The 19,811-nt window shown below is 39.5% G+C and overlaps 1 protein-coding gene and 1 long non-coding RNA gene across 9 annotated transcripts in view; one reads left to right on the top strand and one right to left on the bottom strand.

Annotated features, from left to right (window-relative positions):
- The window catches only part of GRM7 (glutamate metabotropic receptor 7), an 880,365-nt gene that overhangs the window by 765,461 nt on the left and 95,093 nt on the right, over positions 1–19,811 (top strand). The gene's annotated exons all lie outside the window — the stretch shown is intronic.
- The window catches only part of LOC121041318 (uncharacterized), an 813,566-nt gene continuing 804,399 nt past the window's right edge, over positions 10,645–19,811 (bottom strand). For both annotated transcript variants that reach the window (XR_005795671.1, XR_005795672.1), the window contains one exon: positions 10,645–10,853. This is a non-coding gene — a long non-coding RNA (uncharacterized LOC121041318). The remainder of the gene's footprint in view (positions 10,854–19,811) is intronic.

Here is a 19,811-nt window from a genome sequence, read left to right as displayed (position 1 = left end):
CCCAGCCCACCGCTGGGGCCACAGTCAGACTGGTGCGTGCCTTCTCTTCCCCTCTCCTAGGGGCGGGATTCACTGTGGGGTGGGGTGGCCTGTCTGGGCTACTTGCACAAGGCCAGGTTTGTGATGCTGGGGATCTGGCGTCTTAGCTGGGGTGGGTAGGCAAGGTGCACGGGGGCAGGAGGGGCAGGCTTAGCTTGCTTCTCCTTAGGTGATCCACTTCAGGAGGGGCCCTGTGGCAGCAGGAGGGAGTCAGATCTGCTGCCGGAGGTTTGGCTCCACAGAAGCGCAGAGTTGGGTGTTTGCGAGGAGGGAGCAAGTTCCCTGGCAGGAACTGGTTCTCTTTGGGATTTTGGCTGGGGGATGGGCGGGGGAGATGGCGCTGGCGAGCGCCTTTGTTCCCCACCAAACTGAGCTCTGTTTTCCGGGGGCTCAGCAGCTCTCCTTCCCTTTGTCAAGCTGGAGCCTTTAAAGGCTAACTGAAGCCTGTGTCAGTATGTGCTGCCTGTGACCTGACAATGAGTCATTGGAGCTAAAAGCACACACACACAGGAATCAAAGAAGCTGGAGGATCCAGGACAAGGTGGGGTGAGTGTAGGTTCAGAAGATAACGGGACAGAAATAAAGAAATGGCATGGCTGTTGATTCACTTCTGTCTGCCCAATCTCAGGTACAATTTCCCACATAGGAAGGCTCAGAACCTTCAGTCAAGACTGGTTTGGCTTGAGTTTTGGGGATCAGAACATGTTGACTTTGTCAAAGTGTCTTAGGGGACAGTTTGTCAGATTCATGTTAGAATTTTGGCGCAAGTTAGTACAACACTTTAGACTTCAGTCCCTTATAATATAGGGGTAATGTTACAGTTGGGAGAGTCTGAATTGTATGAATGAAGGTCTCAGCTCTTGGATTCCCCACCAAAGATTTATGTGAGGATCCACACTCTAATAAATACAGTCAGAAGGAAAGTATTCAAGCACAAAGCAGCTTATTAAGAAGAGTACACTCTCAAGGTGGGAAAGCAGGCAGGCCCAGAGGGAGCAACTGCACTGGGGGTAGGGTTGTTTTTTCTATTTACGTTTGCATAGGTTATGGGTCATAGCTAGGGCTGGTTTTGACTGAGTTTATTTCTGGTCATCCAAGGGCCTCCTCCTACTAGTCAGGAGGGGGAATTTTTGGTCCTACAAGGTTCTTGCCAGAACCGTCTTGGCCATCTTCCCCATGGCAGGGGGTGGGGGGGGGTGGTTGTGTGGAAACTACAGAACAAATATATTATAATGAAGTTACAGCTTATTGTAGGAAACAGGCTGGAAAGGAGGGTGCTTTCTCTGCACCTGTTGTTCTTGGTCTGCTAGCCCCAGAAGATGAGAAACCAAGAAACCATTGTTTACCACCACCCTTGTATCCAGTTCATATCTAGCTAACTGCCTACTCTATCAGTAATACTGTCTACATGACAAGGTTGTTTTGAGGACTGGAAATAATAATGAGCCAAACACAGTAACTAGTCTTAGAAGTAGCCTTCAAACAAAGATGCAGAAAGTAAAGTGATGATGATTGGCAAGAAGAGAAATAAAGCAAGATGAGAGGTCAGAGTGGAGTTGTTGGTGTCTTATATATGGGATGAAGAAGATCCCTCCAAGAAGAAGCCATCTTCATATGAGAGATACCATGTGGACTTCAGGAATTAAGGATTTGAAGTAGGACTCTATATAGGAAATCATAATTGTATCAGTTTAATACACTCAAACTACAAATTACACATCATTTATATTTGGCTTTGTAATAACTGTGCAATTACATTTGGATAATAGTACTGTAGAATCTGGTAACAGGAGATTCTAATGACACTTTTTTTAAGTGTTTGTTTTAGAGAGACAGAGCATGTGATCAGGGAAGAGCAGCAAAGGGGGAGAGAGAGGGAGAGAGAGAGAATCTTTAAGCAGGCTCCATGCTATCCCATGACCCTGGGATCATGACCTGAGCCAAAATCAAGAGTCAGATGCTCAACTGACTGGGCTACCCAGGTGCCCCTGAATTTCTAATGATACTTCTTACTGTAAGTTGTATGAACTGCATTGAGTTCAGTTTATGTAATGTTTCTCAAAGCCTACACAATCTTAACGTATGGAAATTGCTAGAACAGTTTGTGAATATTAAAACTAAAACTGTCAATTATTTTACCAGCAAAAATGGGTTCATCCAAAAATAACAGAACTGTAATTCAGCCACATGAAAGCTAAAGCAAAACCAGAGGCAAGTCCAGCAAACAAAGGAGAGGAAGGTTACTTTATGGAGAAGTACTACATTGGGAGGGGTTGTTTTGAATGAAAGTCCACTAGAGAAAAGCAAGAGTTCAGGGTGATGACCGCTTCTCTCTCATTGGGTTGCGGGGATAGATTTCTTATAAGAGATGCAGTCTACATCTTCTCCCTGCTGGGGCCTAGAATTGATTATTCCTCCTTGTTGATGGTTCTATTGGGTCTGTAGTTGACATTTCTTCCTATAATTGACATCAGGAGGTAAGCCTCCCAATTCTGTTAGTGAGGTTTCCCTTTACTAATTTTCAGTGTGTTCTATTAATTTACCTATTAACAATTATGTCTACTAACTGTGATATAATCTATTTCTGAGTTGTTATAAGGATTTAATGAGCTAATGTATGGGAAATACCTAACTTAGGGTCTGAAGAGTTTTAGAGGCTCAATAAACATTAATTTGTCTTCGAAACTTCACTACAGTGAGATTAGTGATAATCTTCTGGTTTCTCCACTTTGTCTTTTCCAAGTGTTAACTTCACCTTCAGAGGATTGGAGCAGGAAAGGAAAGCAGAAGTTTAGAAAGGCCAGTTTATACACAACATTGAATACAGTGGGCAGTGGGAACAAATTTCCAGAGCACAGAAATTCTTAAGATGCCTCCAGTAGCTGTGATAATGACCAATTCTGGGATGATGCATCTGGAAAGTTGAGTCAGATGCATGCAAGGGATTAGCAAAGAAATAAAAAACAAGGTTTGCTAGAGAAGGTAGGAATGAAAAGAATCCAAAGCCCACAGTCTGGAGAGGAGGAAAAAATAATGGAGCTGTAGCAAAAAGCAAGGTAACCAGTATAGGAGTTAGATTTTGTTTCAATCTCTGAATTTTATACCTGAACAAGCCCTTACAAATCATTTGCTTCTTTTCTGAGTGGGAAAACTGAGGCTCAGAAATGTTTTGTTAAAAGTTACACAACTCCTGGGGTGAAGTGATAAGAACGGGAAGATACCCTCTGTCTTCTGTACAGGCTGCCTTTGTAGGTTCAGATTGAAGTTATGTTAGATAGCCAAATGGAAATGGACAAATGTTAGGACTCTCAAAGAGAGATACAGGCTGAACAGAGGCATCCACATCCAAGCATTTTGCTGGCAATACAGCAAAGGGAGAAAGTGGAGGAAAGGTGAGCAAAGACACAGAGTTAAAAGAGAACAAGGAGGGGCGCCTGGGTGGCGCAGTCGGTTAAGCGTCCGACTTCAGCCAGGTCACGATCTTGCGGTCCGGGAGTTCGAGCCCCGCGTCAGGCTCTGGGCCGATGGCTTCAGAGCCTGGAGTCTGTTTCCGATTCTGTGTCTCCCTCTCTCTCTGCCCCTCCCCCGTTCATGCTCTGTCTCTCTCTGTCCCAAAAAATAAATTAAAAAAACGTTGAAAAAAAATAAATTAAAAAAAAAAAGAGAACAAGGAACTGGAGGGTATTATGCTAAGTGAAATTAGAGAAAGACAAAAATCATATGACTTCACTCATATGAGGACTTTAAGAGACAAAACAGATGAACATAAGGGAAGGGAAACAAAAATAATATAAAAACAGGGAGGGGACAAAACAGAAGAGACTCATAAATATGGCGAACAAACTGAGGGTTGGTTGCTGGAGGGGTTGTGGGAGGGCGGATGGGCTAAATGGGTAGGGGCATTAAGGTATCTACTCCTGAAATCATTGCTTCACTATATGCTAACTAATTTGGATGTAAATCTTAAAAAATAAAAAAATAAAGTTAAAAAAAAGAGAACAAGGAGAGGCCCAAGAAGGGAGAAAACATGCAGGTTATATATGGTCTTTACAGCTGAGAAAAGGGCAGTTTTTAACAACATGGAAAGATGTTGTTAAGCATCATGGAGCTGTTTCTTAAGGAGAAGGAGAGTTGTTTCAGGGCAATGGAAGACCTAGAGGCTAGACCACAGGAGGTAAAGGGGGGGCCCATATCAGAAGCTGGTTTCCCAGGCATACTACTTTGAGGCTCCTCCAGTGTGAGCCCAGGACTCTTCCTCCCAGCGTCTTACATTGATGGTGTAGCTCACTAATTGGTAGTGGGTAGAAGCTAACTGTATTACTTGGTAGGGAATAACAGCTCTGTGGTGTAAACGTATACATTGGATCCTTGAAGATAAAAAGTCCTGCTGGAGTCCCCAGGCAGATCCTCTGTCAGCTCTAAAATCATCACACGACCAGGACTGTATTTGTTTGCCAGGGCTGCTATAACAAAGGACCACAGACTGTATGACTTAACAGAAATTTATTGTCTCACATTTCTAGAGTGTAGAAATTGAAAATCAGGGTGTCATCAGTGTTGGTTCCTTTTTTTTTTTTAATTTTTTTTCAACGTTTATTTATTTTGGGGACAGAGAGAGAGAGAGCATGAACGGGGGAGGGGCAGAGAGAGAGGGAGACACAGAATCGGAAACAGGCTCCAGCCTCTGAGCCATCAGCCCAGAGCCTGACGCGGGGCTCGAACTCCCGGACCGCGAGATCGTGACCTGGCTGAAGTCGGACGCTTAACCGACTGTGCCACCCAGGCGCCCCAGTGTTGGTTCCTTTTGAGGGCTGTGAGGAACAGCCTTTTCCATGCCTCTTCCAAAGCTTCTGGTGGTTTGCTGGTGATCATGGCTGTTGCTTGTTGAAACATGACTCCAGCCTTTGTCTTCATCTTCACATGGTATTTTCTCTGTATGTGTGTCTGTGTCCAAATTTCCCTTTTTTATAAGGACACTAGTTACCTTGGATTAGGGGCCCACCATGCTCCAGTATGACTTCATCTTAACTAATTATTATATCTACAATGACTCTATTTCCAAATAAGGTCACATTCTGAGGTAGCGGGGATTAGGATTTCAGTATATGAATTTGTGGTAAGGGAGACACAGTTCAGAAGTACCAAGGGCTTTGACATGTGAGAATCTGCCATTACCATGGTCTTATTTACAGTATCTCAGGTCCAGAAGTCTACACAAACACCTCCTTTCATTTTCACTTTATAGACACTCTGAAATCACAACTATGTTCCCTTTGGCTGCCTTAAAAGTATCGGTAATTCAGTAAGGGGGGAAGCATCATTGGACCGCAGTCCCACTTCAACTGTTTTCAGGCCATGTTCAGCTTGGGGTAAGTCTTTGAGCCTCAGCTTGCTTGTCTACATAGAAATTCATCCTTCCAAGTCAGGGTACTGTGGTTCAGATCAAATGAAATGCAAAAACAGATTAGAAAAGCTGTAAAGCACACACACACTCAATGTTATTTTTATCATTTAAAGTTTATAAAGACAAAACCAAGAAGAAACCTAGTCATTTTTATTTTTCCTCTTATTGATCAGCATATCTTTGAAATCCAGCACATGGCCTTAGGTGGCAAATTAGTCTCAAAAACATTACCTGAAGTACAAATTAACACTCCAGCTTTCTGTGGATGTAGAACAGAGATCATGTTCCTGTTTTAGATGTTCTTGTTAGCTTATTAAGGTTGGATATCTCAGGAAATAATTATTCTCTAGTGGAAGAGTAGCATCTCATATTCATAAAGACAATAAGAAATTTTCCTTTGTAGATACAGAAAGGTCAGCATGACAGATATTTGCATAGTGTTAAAACTACAAAACCTCCACTAGTCAGAGTTGAAGGCTTGTTGCTGTAGCTTGCTGGAAAATACTTGTATCTCAACATATATCTTTTCTACTCTATTAGTTTGCTAGGTTGCCATAAACTAAGTACCACAGACTAGGTGATTTAAACAATAGAAATGTCTTGCCTCTCAGTTATGGAGGTTAGAAGTCTAAAATCAAAGTGCTGACCTCATTTCTTTTGATACCTTGCTCCTTGGCATGTAAATAGTCACCTTCTCCTTTTGTCTTCACATGGCCTACCTTCTGTGCAGGCACCTGTCTATGCCCAAATTTCCTCCTCTTCTAAGGACACCAGTCATAATGGGTGAGGGTTCACCTCAATGACCTCATTTTAACTGAATCAACTCTTTAGAAACCTTATTTCCAAACAGAGTCACATATTCCAAGGCACTGAGGCTTGGGACTTCAACATATGAATTTTGGGGGACACAACTCAGCCCATAACATTCTGGTCTTTGATCACCCCAAATTCATGTCTTCCTCACAGGCAAAATATATCTACCATTTTACTTTAGAACTCTAAAGCACAGCTCCCAAGATTTTTTACTAAAATTGAGACAGTTTTTCCTTGAAATAACAAGAAATTAGGGTCATCTTTCCTTTCTCTTAAAATAGGTGGTATATACTTCAATTATATTACTGATAGTAGCTAATTCACTCACCATACTTTTCCTAAAGTTCTGCTGTGTGCCAGCCCAGGGATTGTGGTAGCATCTTCAGATCAAGTTCTTACTCTAACAGTCCCCAGTGTATTTTTTCACAACCTGCCCAGTCTATAACTTTAGAAAGAACTCAAACCATTTCTCCTTTATCTCCACATCCTCAGTGCCTGGCACTTCATTATCAGCATTTAGTTTTACTACGTAATTGAAAAAAGAAAAAGGATTAGTTTGTAACTATTTTAGATGTAAATATTTTAACGTGTTGTGTAAAAAGCGTGTCTAGGAGTCCTGGTCCTATGCCAGCAATGTCACTCACGTTAATTTCTTCCATTGTAAAAAATGTGTTTTAGAACAGAAATCTCTAAGGGCACTTTGAATTCAGTAATTCCAGGGCTAACTCATATTTGGGGAGTCAGAGAGGCCTTCTTGGAAGAGGGAGCATTTGAGATTCATTGTGAAGTACAAGCAAGAGTCAGTAGAGAAGCATTTGGGGCAGTGGAAGGATCAGACGTGACAGCAATCCTTGTGTGTTTGCAAAATTTGACCCAAGTCCTGGGTACCATGTTGGTAGTTGAAGCCGAGTTTGTGCCTCTAGGAACACACAGTGACATTATTCAGGCTACACAGTGATTAATTGGCCTTTAAGTAGTAGTTGTTGTTTGTGTTTGTTCACCTTCAATTGCTATCTGGTTTAAGCTAGGCATGGGGATATATATTCTGCATCTCAACCTATCCTGTACCTAAAGCTTATAATAACCTAGAAAAAGAGGATGATCCTAGTAGACCAGTGGATAATATTATTTATAAAGACTCTGTTAAGGAAGCAAGTGACATGACTATCACAGCTTAAAATGCATGGACTTAGGGATAGCTTTTTTTATTACTCAGTATTGGGTTCACCAGTTAGATGAAATTATACAAGAAATGAACCTCCTTGTGAGACTTGACAGTAATACATGGTATTATATGACTAAAGGAGAGAATTAGGTAGAGTTGTGGATTAACTTGGGATACAAAATACCATAGTGTGAGTAGCTTAAACAATAGACATTTGTTTTTTTCACAGTTCTGGAGGCTTCCAAGATCAAGGTGCCAGCAGGGATGGGTTTTTGTGCAGTCTCTCTTCCTGGTTTGCAGGTGCAACCTTTGTGCTGTGTCCTCATGTGGTCTGAAGTCTGAATATACATAGAAAGAGAATTATCTGGTGTCTCTCTTTTTAAATAAAAACACCAGTTCCATCTGATTAAAGCCCACCCTGATGATTTCATTTAACCTTAATTGTCTCCTCAAAGGCCCTATCTGCAAATATAGTCACATTGGGGGTTAAAGCTTCAACATGTGAATTTTGGGGGTACTCAATTTAACCCATCATAATGTTTATACAGAGCTTTATGTATCATCTTATGTTAAGCATCATATGGATGAGGCGACCAGAACTTACCATCTAAACTCTAAAATAGTATCTCAAAAGCCAACACAATTCTGAAAAGATAACCAAGTTTCTTAATTCTGTCTCATAGATAAGATTATTCTACATTCCATTTTTTTCTCTCTCAGCCTAGCACATTTTAAAATAGGTTTGAAACCCAGGAAATTAACACTTTCAATTTATTCCCAGAAGAGATAGCTAATAAGTAGGGAAAATTAAAAATTTTCAGCCAGTTTGCTTTCATGTTTTATAACACATACCACTTTGGCTGTGGAGTAGTTTAATTTGAATTAATCATTAGACTCTCTTCAGAGTTAGAAATGAGGTGATATTTAAAGGAAGTTACATTGTTAGTATAATCTGACATCTAAAATTTAGCCTGAGGTGCAGTCATTTGTACATATGCATGATACTGTGCTTTTTTTTGCCCCCCAATTTTTAATGACAAGGATGATTTCCATTATAGAGGTTAAATGACTTGAGGGTGGGGAAAGACTCATGAAAGAAAGCCCTCTTACGAACACAGGGTAGGGGGTAATAATTTCCATCTGCTCTATCAGACTGGGTAGTCTTCCTAAGATGTTTGATCAGACACAAACAAGAGTGACAATAGAATCACTGAGTTACCTCAGTATTTTTAGTACATGGCCAATGTGGTGCAAATTTACAAAATACCACTGATTACCAAATCAGATTTCATTGGTGACCTGCATCTCTGTGGAGCTCACCCACCACACTGACAGCATTTCCAGGTGTACTTCTGCTGACAAGATGGAGGGAAGATAAGGGGCAAGGGATGGATGGTTGCTACCCAAAAATGTTTTCTCTCACTTCATGAAGGCTTTTAGAAATCACGTGGAACTGGAAATAGCAGATTTGGCTGGTCCCTTAGAATTCATTGGTATCATCATCCTACCTCTGTGCTTTGGTGAGCTGACCTGTCTCCAGTGACAACATTTGGCATTATCGGTGAAATCAAGCAATTCCTTTATAGAAGAAAAGCCTAACTTTACCCAGAACAGTTAGGCTTACGTCGTATCTCCCAATTTCTTAGACCTACAAATTTGGGATGAAACTCTTGACCCTCAGGGAATAGCTGCATATTTGACATTATTTTGGCATTTGGGGGCATTAGATGTATGTTACATACTTTTAACTTTTTGTCTAATTATGTTGCCACCAAGTGTCTAGTCCAATAGATGAATGAGGAATTCTTATTTAATAATATGACTTTTCCAGAAATGCCAAACATGATAATCACTGCAACACTTAGATATTATAAAAGGGAAATTCCTGTAAAGCCCTCATTTTAGTCCCCTCTGGATCTGTAGTCTGTTTCACAGCCAACTGCTTGCCAAACAGACCTCTGAGGCTGAGACCATTCATTTTTTCAGCTGTGGGGACCAGACAACAGGAATACAACTGGCCCCTCCAATGACCCATGTAATGTAGAAGATGACTATCACACCAAACCACCAGTGGGCAAATAGCTGGCTGGAACCCACTGTCCTTTTTTCTCTTTGTGCCCTGTGATGTTCACTTTTGGTTAAGTCTGTTTCTGCTACAAATCTCTGGCTTCTTACATGACAAAGATTCAAATAGACGAATACTTGTGCCTCAGGTGGAAGTAACCTGCAATGATGAGTATTGGAGAGTCCCAGCTAAGGATACTTACTTAAGTGGAACACCTCCCCCCACCCCCCAAATGGGATGAGACTCCTGGTAGAATCTGAGATCTCTGCATTTGGAGGGCCTCTGGGTGTTAAGAACTTCACCCACCTTCCCCTCTTTCTTTATATTACTCACTAATTCATCTGCTAGGATCATTTGCTGGGTTGTGGGACCACAATGATGAATAAGCCAGAGAAGGGACAGCCTTCATTAAGCTTTCAGTATAATGATGGAACTAGATCTGAGTTTTTCAACTTCAGTATTATTGACATTTCATTTTGGTTAATTCTTTTGGGGGATGGGGAGAAGTAGAACTGTCCTGTGCATCATAGGATATTAAACAATATCCCTGGCCCCTACCCACGAGATGCCAGTAATAACCTCCCTTACCTGATTGGAACAATAATAAAGGTCTCCAGACTTTGCCAAATATCCCCCAGGTGGAGAGGTAGGTACAAAATTGCCCTTAGTTTAGCTAGATTAATATATAAAGAAACTAACAAATCAATACATGTGTATTTTTAAGTTATTATAAATATCACAAAGGAAACAAATATGACACTAGGTAAGAGAAATTCATAGAATTGGATTTAATTAATGTTAAAGGGTTAGGGGAAGCATCTTTTAGGAGGTGATATTTAAGAGAAGACCTAAAAGGATCATGGTGAATATAGAAGTGTTACACAAAGACCAATACTTAGGCCCAGCTTGAGGCAAATGTTGATCTATTCATGGAATTAAAGCAGGCCAGTGTGAGTGGAGGGACTCGAGGGCTGATAGGAGTATGGATTTTATTATAAGTGTGGTAGGGGGGTGCCTGGGTGGCTCAGTTGGATAAGTGTCCAACTCAGGTCATGATCTCACGGGTTTATGGGTTTAAGCCTCGTATTGGGCTCTGTGCTGATAGCTCAGAGCCTGGAACCTGTCTCAAATTCTGTGTCTCCCTCTCTCTCTCTGCCCCTCCTGAGCTTGTGCTCTGTCTTGGTCTTTCAAAAATAAATAAACATTAAAAAAAAGTGTGGCAGGAAAGCTTTGGACAATTTTAAGCATGGAAGATATAGTACTTACATTTTAGGACCAAGTCAGCATCATTACTCATTCTATTGTGTGAAGGCCCTCTGCGTGTTTCACTTGTGCTTACAGGGGATACAAAGTAAAGGAATAGAATCCTATGGAAAATACGACAAGAGCCCCATCAATATGGGAAAATTAATTTGCATCCAAACCTGCCCTTAGATTCTATTTCATTTAAAAAGAACTGATGATGGTACAAAATCAAAATGGGTAAGTGATAAGATGTGTGTGAAATGTGCTGAAGATTACTTTCCAACCTGTAAAATGGGGATCAAAAAGAATGTATTAAATATCTGTTAATGAAGAGTGAGAATTCAGTAAAATCTTATTCTATGTCAACATATTTTAATTACTATTATCAAGAACAATATTAACTTCATTAGAAGCCAAAGTTCAACTGAATTAATTGTAAAGATCTTTTTGGATTTATTCAACAATTTCTGAGTTGGGCAGTATCCCATCTAGCATATGGAAAGGAGCTACAAGAAGCTTTACAAAATGAAAGACTTCTATAAGCAGAAGGTAGTGGGGACAAGAGAGTTATACCAGCCAAAAGCAGACTGGTTGTAGCAAGGTCACTTTCCTTTGGGGCATCTATCAGATGGATTTCCTAACTAATGCTGATCAGGCAATTCCTGATTAACTGGGAGAGCTGAAACTACAACTGAATCTTGGTGTGGAGATGTGAGGATTAGCATAAGCCACTCCATTTGGGGCCTGTTTTGTTTTTAACAACTTCTTCCATGTTAAGTATCATGTTTTATCTCCTACATGTCTGTCAAATTCATTTGCTCTCCTTGACCACCTTCAGTCTAGAATCTATTCCTTAGCCTAAACTTAGTTATCAAAGTTTGCATTTAATGTGTTTTAAACTTACTTTAAAAAGAAAGATCTTAGTGAATCTATTTTTAATTAACGATAGAGCAAGAAAAGTCTGAAGGAAAACATTTTTACTCCTTAATATCATGTACAGTGTTGATAGCCAATCTTGAGTTTTACAGGATAACCTGAAGAACCATACACAGAAAATAAGATTATGCTTTGATAGAAATAAAAACAAAATGGACTAGTGTCGAATGACTACCAAAAGATGGTGGAATCAATCATTCATCCACAAATGTGGATTGATGTCTATACAAACTTGGTACTAAGATAAAACGGGCATCAAAATCTAGAAGGGTCCTAGCCAATGAAGGAATAGGAGATAACTTGCTTATAATGATCACGTGACCAAAATGTGGACTTGGGAACAAGTGCCATAAAGCTTTCCTGAAGATAGCACATTTTGCTAATGATGGCATTCACGCACAAAGAACTTGCTGTGTCCCAGGAATTTTCATGATTGTTCTGTTACTCATTTAATACTCCTATCAACTTGATGTAGTAGGTATTGCTATCCTCATTTTATAGATGAGGAGACTGAGGGCTTAGTGAGGTTTAGTAACTTATCCAAAGATACATGGCTAGCAAGTGATGTTCAGGATTTGAAATAAGGTGCTTTCATTTCAGAGTCTATGTTTTAACCATTAAAATATACTGCTAAAAGGGTGCCTGGGTGGCTCAGTTAAGCTTCAGACTTTGGCTCAGGTCATGCTCTCACAATTTGTGGGTTCCAGCCCTGCGACAGATCAGAGCCTGGAGCCTGCTGCAGATTCTGTGTCTCCCTCTCTCTGCCCCTCCCCCAAATGCACTCTCTCCTCTCTCTCAAAATAAATATAACATTAAAAAAAAAACAAGGACACTTAGGTGGCTCAGGTCGTGATCTCAGTTTGTGGGTTCAAGCCCCATGTTGGGCTCTCCACTGACCACTCAGAGCCCTCTCTCTCTCTGCCCCTCTTCTGCTTGTGATCTTACTCTATCTCAAAAATAAATAAGTAAACATTAAAAATAATAAAATAAAAATAAATTATGGGGCTATAAATTAGGAGAACAGGAGAGACAAGAATTATGAGAAAAAATAACAGAGAAGCTGGTGTGCAGAGCAGGGTACGTGTAAAAAAGGAGGAGGTGGTTAGGAGGAAAGAGGAATAAAACAGGAATTACTGTAATCCTCAATATTGAAAACTTTTCTGACCCTGCAGTATTCCTGGCAGCTTTTACAAACCACATCAAACTAGTTTCATTTTTTTGTGCTATGCACACTAGCCTGTTAGAAGGCACTAACAAAAATTTCCAAATTATCATTGATGTTCTTTCCCTGCAAGGCATTCCCATTACATTATTTCTTTGTATGCACCCCATGATTTATCAACAAGACCCTTTCAAGCTGACCTTTTCTTTTTAATTATTTTTTGCATCTTTTGTTATAGTTCATTTTCATCAACTTAATTACGTTCCAATAAATAGGGTTCTTTCTTAATTAGCAATGTCCTACTCCTTGACCTTGGGATGTATGTATAACAATAGACATTGCCAGCAGCCTAAGAGAATATATCCCAATTTGTCCTATGCATTATGCTTACTTTTTGTTCACCAAGATGCTATTAATTTAGTAGTTAAGAAGCATGGTAGATTTCATTCCACAGATACATAGAACTGCCAACATTGTGCCTAGCTCATGGTATCATACCAAATGTCCATTTCCTGTTTCCCTTCATTCTATGTCTAGGGTGACATTTGGATGACTTGGCTGACAATGTAATCTGAAAGAAGCAATAAGTTTCAGCTCACATCTGTGTAACTAATCTTATTCTATAGCAGGCAGTTTACTCACACTTCTGATATGTCCACCACTTCCAACTGCTTATAATCAAGTAATTTGTCACATATCATCTTATTTCCTGGGCCAATTAGGAACCTATTTTCTAAACAAACAGCAACAAAAACATCTCCATGTGTTTTTCACATTGCAAACTGAAAGCATATGCTATGTTTTAAACACATTGTCAAATTTTCACTAAAGGTGGGAATGGTTGGGATTTGATTTTGCACTTAAAAAAATGAAACAACTATAGATCTTTCAAGTTTGCTAGTAAGTGGTCAGATTTTGAATAGTATATTGAAAGAAAATAATAGTTTTTAAGAGGTACAAAAGATCTCTTTAAGAGCATTACCTAATACTCTTGTAATATGGCTAAGTGGGATTAATCATGGGTACTCATTGATCAGCAGTGCCCAATAGAATTTTCTGTGATGATCACAATGTTCTATATGTGCATTGCCAAGTATGGTGCCACAGCCTCAGGTGGCTATTGAGTACTTAAAATGTGATTTGTATAAGTGAGGAATGAAATATTTAATTTTAATTCAATTTAAATAGCACATCTGGCTACTACCTACCGTGTACCACAATACGACTATAGATAGTCTATAGATAGGAAGAAGGCGGGAATTTGTAACTCCTAAAACAACATCAATGAATAGATGGGACTTGAAAATCGTGAAGAGTGAACCTAGCAGGTGTAGGTGGATTAAATCTCTCCAATGACTCAAGAAAACTCTGGTTAAAGTCAAGCAGAACTTGAGGGATGTTAAACAATGTCTGTTTCATCAGGAACTTTGAGGAACGGGGCTGTCACACCAGGCTAATTCTTTAATGAAATGGCATCTTTAATTAACTTTTCTAGATGATATCGTCACTGGTGTTTAAGATGAAATTCATTATTTCTCAGCTGAAAACTATAGAATGCCCTGCTGTGTTTGCAGGTAACATCTTCAGTAGATAATTACTTCGATCTTTGTTAGGAGCTATTCACACTGATCTAAGGCCCAGATTCTTTGGTGTAATACTATCATGATCCAAAGCCAAAATTGCTGCAAACCTGTACAAGCTAATTCACTCTGCCACAAAAGTATATCTGACTTATTCATCATTTTAAAAAATAAAATCTGCTATGTTATCAGAACCAGCAAATTTTAGAAAGGGATTTCTTCAAAATATGTTTATGGTAAATTTTAACTGTAGATGGCTTACCTTGCCAGAAATACCCTTTCTGATCTTGTCCACGTGGCTAACTCCTATTCATCTTTCAAGATTTAGCTTGAGCTTCACTTTATGTCTTCTCTTGCCCTACTTCCCAGGTCCTACACTTTCTTGCAGTCATAATAACAGAGATATTGGAGTGAGTGTTCTTTTCTTTCTCTGCTGCTGGACTTAAACCAAATGAAGACAGAGACTGTCCTATTCATCTTTATTTTCCTGAATATCTATTAGGGGCCTGGGCATAGTAAAGACACTGCAACTATTTGATAAATTAGCACATATTCACAAAAACATTTCCATGAAGTATACTAGAACAATTCTTAAGGGTCAGGTCTCAATGAAGGTAATAAGCAGAGACCTGCTTGTCTATATCAAGACAGCAACTGGAGAGAGACCACACAGGTTATTATAAATATTAATTGCCAAAAGGATATCTGTGATTGTATCTCAACATACCTATCTTAAATGCCATGGGTCTATTGCATATAAAGAACATTTCCACGTAGAGTAGGTTTGTGTAGACACCGAGAAAACTCCAGATTCATGGTGGTATACATGCTAATAACTTCACTCATGTACAAACATCTCAGTACCCAAGGGTCACCCCAAGTGCCCAAGTCTTCTCCAGGTTGTAAACCTGTCAGAGTTGCTGGCAAATCATGAAAACATTAAGCATTCCTTCTAAAAGTAATTATTTCTATTAAGATACAATAATTTCCTCAAATTCCATATTCCAAAATATTCTTTTCCCTTGATTATGGAAATAGCCCTTAACTTAGTGGTCATGACATGACAATATTCCAGATGAATTGAGACATCCTAAAGTATTGGTCCATTTTTTTTTTCAAATGACCGCAAAAGAATGTCTACCAGAAATGCATGTATTAGGGTAGGATGCTGAGTTTAGGAAGAGGAATAGTTGCAGAATGCCCCCACCAGACAAGAGGATCTGAACTTCAAGAAGAGGTATATTAGGGTTTCTTGATCAGGATATGTTCCTTTGCAAAAGAATTGATCGCATTCAGCCAGCCATTTAGTCACAGTATACGTGGCTTTCCTTACTGTGCATGTCCCTGAGAATGGCAATTCTGACATGCCAGGCGCCACCCCCAATCAATAACTCAGTCAGACATAAGCCTTTTTGCAGCTCCAAAGGAAACCAATGGGACAATAGAACTTGCTTTGCACAAATTCTCTCTGCCGGCGCTTAGCAGGAGCCTGCCACCTATTGGGTAAAAAAGGAGGCACACCTAGATTGGAAACAGGGCTTGAAGTCATCTGATACAAAGGCTCTGAACTGGGGAAGGCCTGGTGGCAGACTGCTTGCTGTGGTGACAGGGTTGGTCAACCTGAACAGTGGTGTTGTTCTGTCACCAGAGCATGTAAACCGGATGCATCAGTGACAGCAACAGCTAGTGCAATATCAGCAGTGAAACTTAGAGGCACAGTCTGACAGGCTGGTATTCGGAGCATCCTCCCCCATGGGAGCGAGCCTTCGAGGCAATCTTCAATTGCGGGCAACCATCACAGTGCCTGATCTGACAATTCTGACATGGGCCTCATAAGACTCTAAAAGCTATGTTTGCCCTCTATAGGCACTGCAGTGTCCAGGGACCAAGAGCCCCCTTAAGCAAACTCAATAACTTCCCTTTGGCATATCCAAGAGAATTGAGACACAGGATCAGAAAACAAGAAAAAGAAAGTCCTCTTCAAAGTGTATTCAGTTATGAGTTCCACACTTATCCACTTCTGCCTCATTTTTTTCACATTTCCTCACTCTAATAGATCCACACCCTTTTGGCAGGGGGTAGGGTCAAGTTCCAGAATCACAAATTAATCTTTGCAAAGAGTAGTCTGCTTTGAAGTCTCCTGGGAAAACATTCGTTGATGGAGGAAATAGCAGGTTCACCAAATATAGGGACTTCACCATTATGAAGTGGAATGACAGCTACTCAGTTTTCCTCAATGATTTACAGTTTATAATGCATTTTGACACCAATTAATTGAGTTGATACTGAAAATAACTCTTTAAGGTAGACATCATTATCTTTCTCAGAACAGGAAGCTAAAGCTCAGATTAAAAAATTTCCTCAAGATCTCACCTTGAAGATAGTAGAGGTGGGGTTCCCACCAGTTCTTCGGGTATTTAGTATCACGCACAGCCCACCCCAGCACAGGGAGGCCTCCCAAGGAAATAACCTTTCTTTTCTGAGTAAAAAAATGGACCCAGTGTTTGCAATCTCAATTTTTCTGATATTTAGCTACAATATTAATTTTTTTAATGTTCATTTATTTTTGAGAGAGAGAGAGAGCACACAAGTCAGGAAGGGGCAGAGAGAGAGAGAGAGAGAGAGAGAGAGAAAGAGAATCCCAAGCAGGCTGTATGCTGTCAGCACAGAGCCCGATTTGGGCCTTGAGCTCACAAACCATGAGATCATGACCTGAGCCAAAGTTGTACACTTAACGACTGAGCCACGAGGGTGCACCCCCTATTTTTTAATTATATATATAAAACAAAGTGAAATACACAGGTCTTAAGTGTATTTGGGATGAATTTTTGACAAATACGGACATTTGTATAACCATCACTTACATCAAGGTAAAGGTTTCCATTACCCAGGAAGTTGCCTTTGTCTTTTTCCAATTAGTACCAGTTTCCAAATAACCTTTATTTTGCCTCAGTCAACATAGATTATTCTGCCTGCTCTTGAACATCACATAGATGAATTTATACAGTATGTACTGTTTTGTGTCTCGATGGTTTACTCAAAACTTTTCCTGAGATTCATTCTTGCATATATACAGTGATGAACTCCTGGAGCACTTTGTTGCCACATCTTATAAGAAATCTTTGCCTTTATCTATTTTTTTGTCCACCCCTAACAAGTAATCTCATGTAGGCAGAGGGTGCAATTAATTTATCTCCTGTCTCCCACAGTACCCCACACAGGGTTTAAAGTATATTTGATACATGATACATATTTGTTAAAATTTGATACATGATACATATTTGTTAAATTAAGCAAATGATAAATTCCTTCCTTGGGTCATTAGCTGACTTCAAGAGAAAGGTCAAGTATAAGCAGAAAAGCATATCCTCCGTGAAACTATATGCCACCAGGCCAGGGATTTTATAGAGGTGATGGTTTTATTGGGCAGGATGTAAAGAGGAAGGCAAAGCAATATCTATAGCACCTTATTACATTGTGAGAATTGATTTAATATGCAAGGTTTGGGGAAGTGATATTCTGCATTTTGACATGACCATATGCCTGAGACAGGTTACCATGCCCTGCATTCTGTGGACTTTATGACCACAAATTTCAAATGAAAATGTCAAAAATTCTACTTGTTCTCAAATAATGGAATGTGATAAAGTTGAAAATGTCAAAAATTCAGCTTGTTCCCAACTAATGGAATGTGATGAAGTTGAAGAATGCAAAGTCTGAATGCCAGTCAAGCAAATATTTTGAGGGAATATATATTGTGTTTGCCCTTTTAGTTTATTTATAAAGTGAATCTGAAGATAGGCAGAGATATTATTTATAGCAATAGCTAGAGCCTCGTACTTCAAGCTTCTAAAATCTTAGGACTGAGTGGCAATCTAATGGGGCAGGGAAAATTTATGGGACAGGGGGAAAATTATGCCAAGGCTGCAAAGCCTTCTGCAGTGATGGCAGCTGCTTTTATGGGGAAAAGGCATATTACTTTGTCTCCAAGCTGAAGTGAGGACTATCTAATGCAACATCAAGATCTCTGACTTTCAACTAAGCTGCGACAATGACTATCATGAGATGTGTCTGCCTCTGACAGCCTCTCTGTCCATTCAAAAACCACTTAAGACTCAGTGGAGGAATCCTAATTATAGAACACCTGTTCAAGAATAGAATTTTAGAGCCTCTGGAAAGACAGAGAAGGAAGTTGCTGATAGGCCTTTCTGGTGATTATTGTCCAGACTATGGTTGAATCTTAATCAGTAACCAATTTAGTCAGTGAAGAGCTAAGTTTCCATTAGTGACTGTTGACAAATGAGACAGTAAACCTAATTCCTTCCTGCTTCTTCCTACAACTCCCTGAGACCAAGACTTTCTTGGACCTATTACTGCAGTAGTAAAGGACCAGAAAGTAATACCAAAGAAGTAATAAGTCGTCTCCAAATTGATTGTGAGGCCAATTATATGTTGGATTGAAAAGATAAAAAAATAAGAGGAATTATAAGAGGAAAAGAGCACTTGCAGTATTCAAAGAGTGTAACTATGACCTGGGTTGAGCCCAAAATCACACCATATAACTAACTAAAAAGGTAAACTGGTAATGAATAAAGCCATGAAACAATATGAAATACTCATACCTGAATATGATCTGATCTTGCTATATAGAAAGACTTTCTAGGCAATGGTTCTCAACCCTGACTGCACAATAGAAGCACCTAGGGAGCTTTTGAAACTCTTGGTGCCCATGTAGGACAACAGACTAATAAAATCAAGACATCAGGGGTAAAGGAGGAAGGGCAGAATCCAAGCTACAATAGTTTTTAAAGCGTCCCAGGTGATTCCACTATGTAACCAAAGTTGAGATTCACTGTTCTCAACATAGTAAAAAGAATAATGTCCAATTATTTGACTACCTAAAACAAAAATTTTGATAAACATTGGAAACATGTATAATGCATATGGTATTAGTGTCCTAGATGTATAAAGAATATAAATTTATAAGGAAATATTTTTTGCATTATCCTTTTCATGTTTTATGTTCCCACACTCTCCCAAACATGCTAATTTGAAATCACAATGATGGAAAAGGTCAGCGTGTAGATACTCCTTAACACTTTCCACTTCCTACTGCCTAGCTTTCTGTATCTAAAAGGTCCTTAGATGAATGCACATACCAAAACAGCCACATCTTGGGGACTGTTTTTTTTTTTTTAATTCTAGATTTCTGGAGATAGAATTAATCTATATCATTGTGTAGTGTTAAGGTTTACAATTTGATGACTTGATATATGTATATCAAGTACATATGAATTATGTATATATGGAAATTATTACCACAATGAGGTTAATTGGAACTATTAACAAGGAATCTAAATCAGCACTTATCAGACTTTAATGTACATAGAAGTAATCTGGGG

This window comes from Herpailurus yagouaroundi, unplaced genomic scaffold (assembly GCF_014898765.1).
Source record: "Herpailurus yagouaroundi ecotype Mexico unplaced genomic scaffold, PumYag 183, whole genome shotgun sequence".
NCBI lineage: Eukaryota > Metazoa > Chordata > Mammalia > Carnivora > Felidae > Herpailurus > Herpailurus yagouaroundi.
This window is presented reverse-complemented; position numbering and strand designations above follow the sequence as displayed.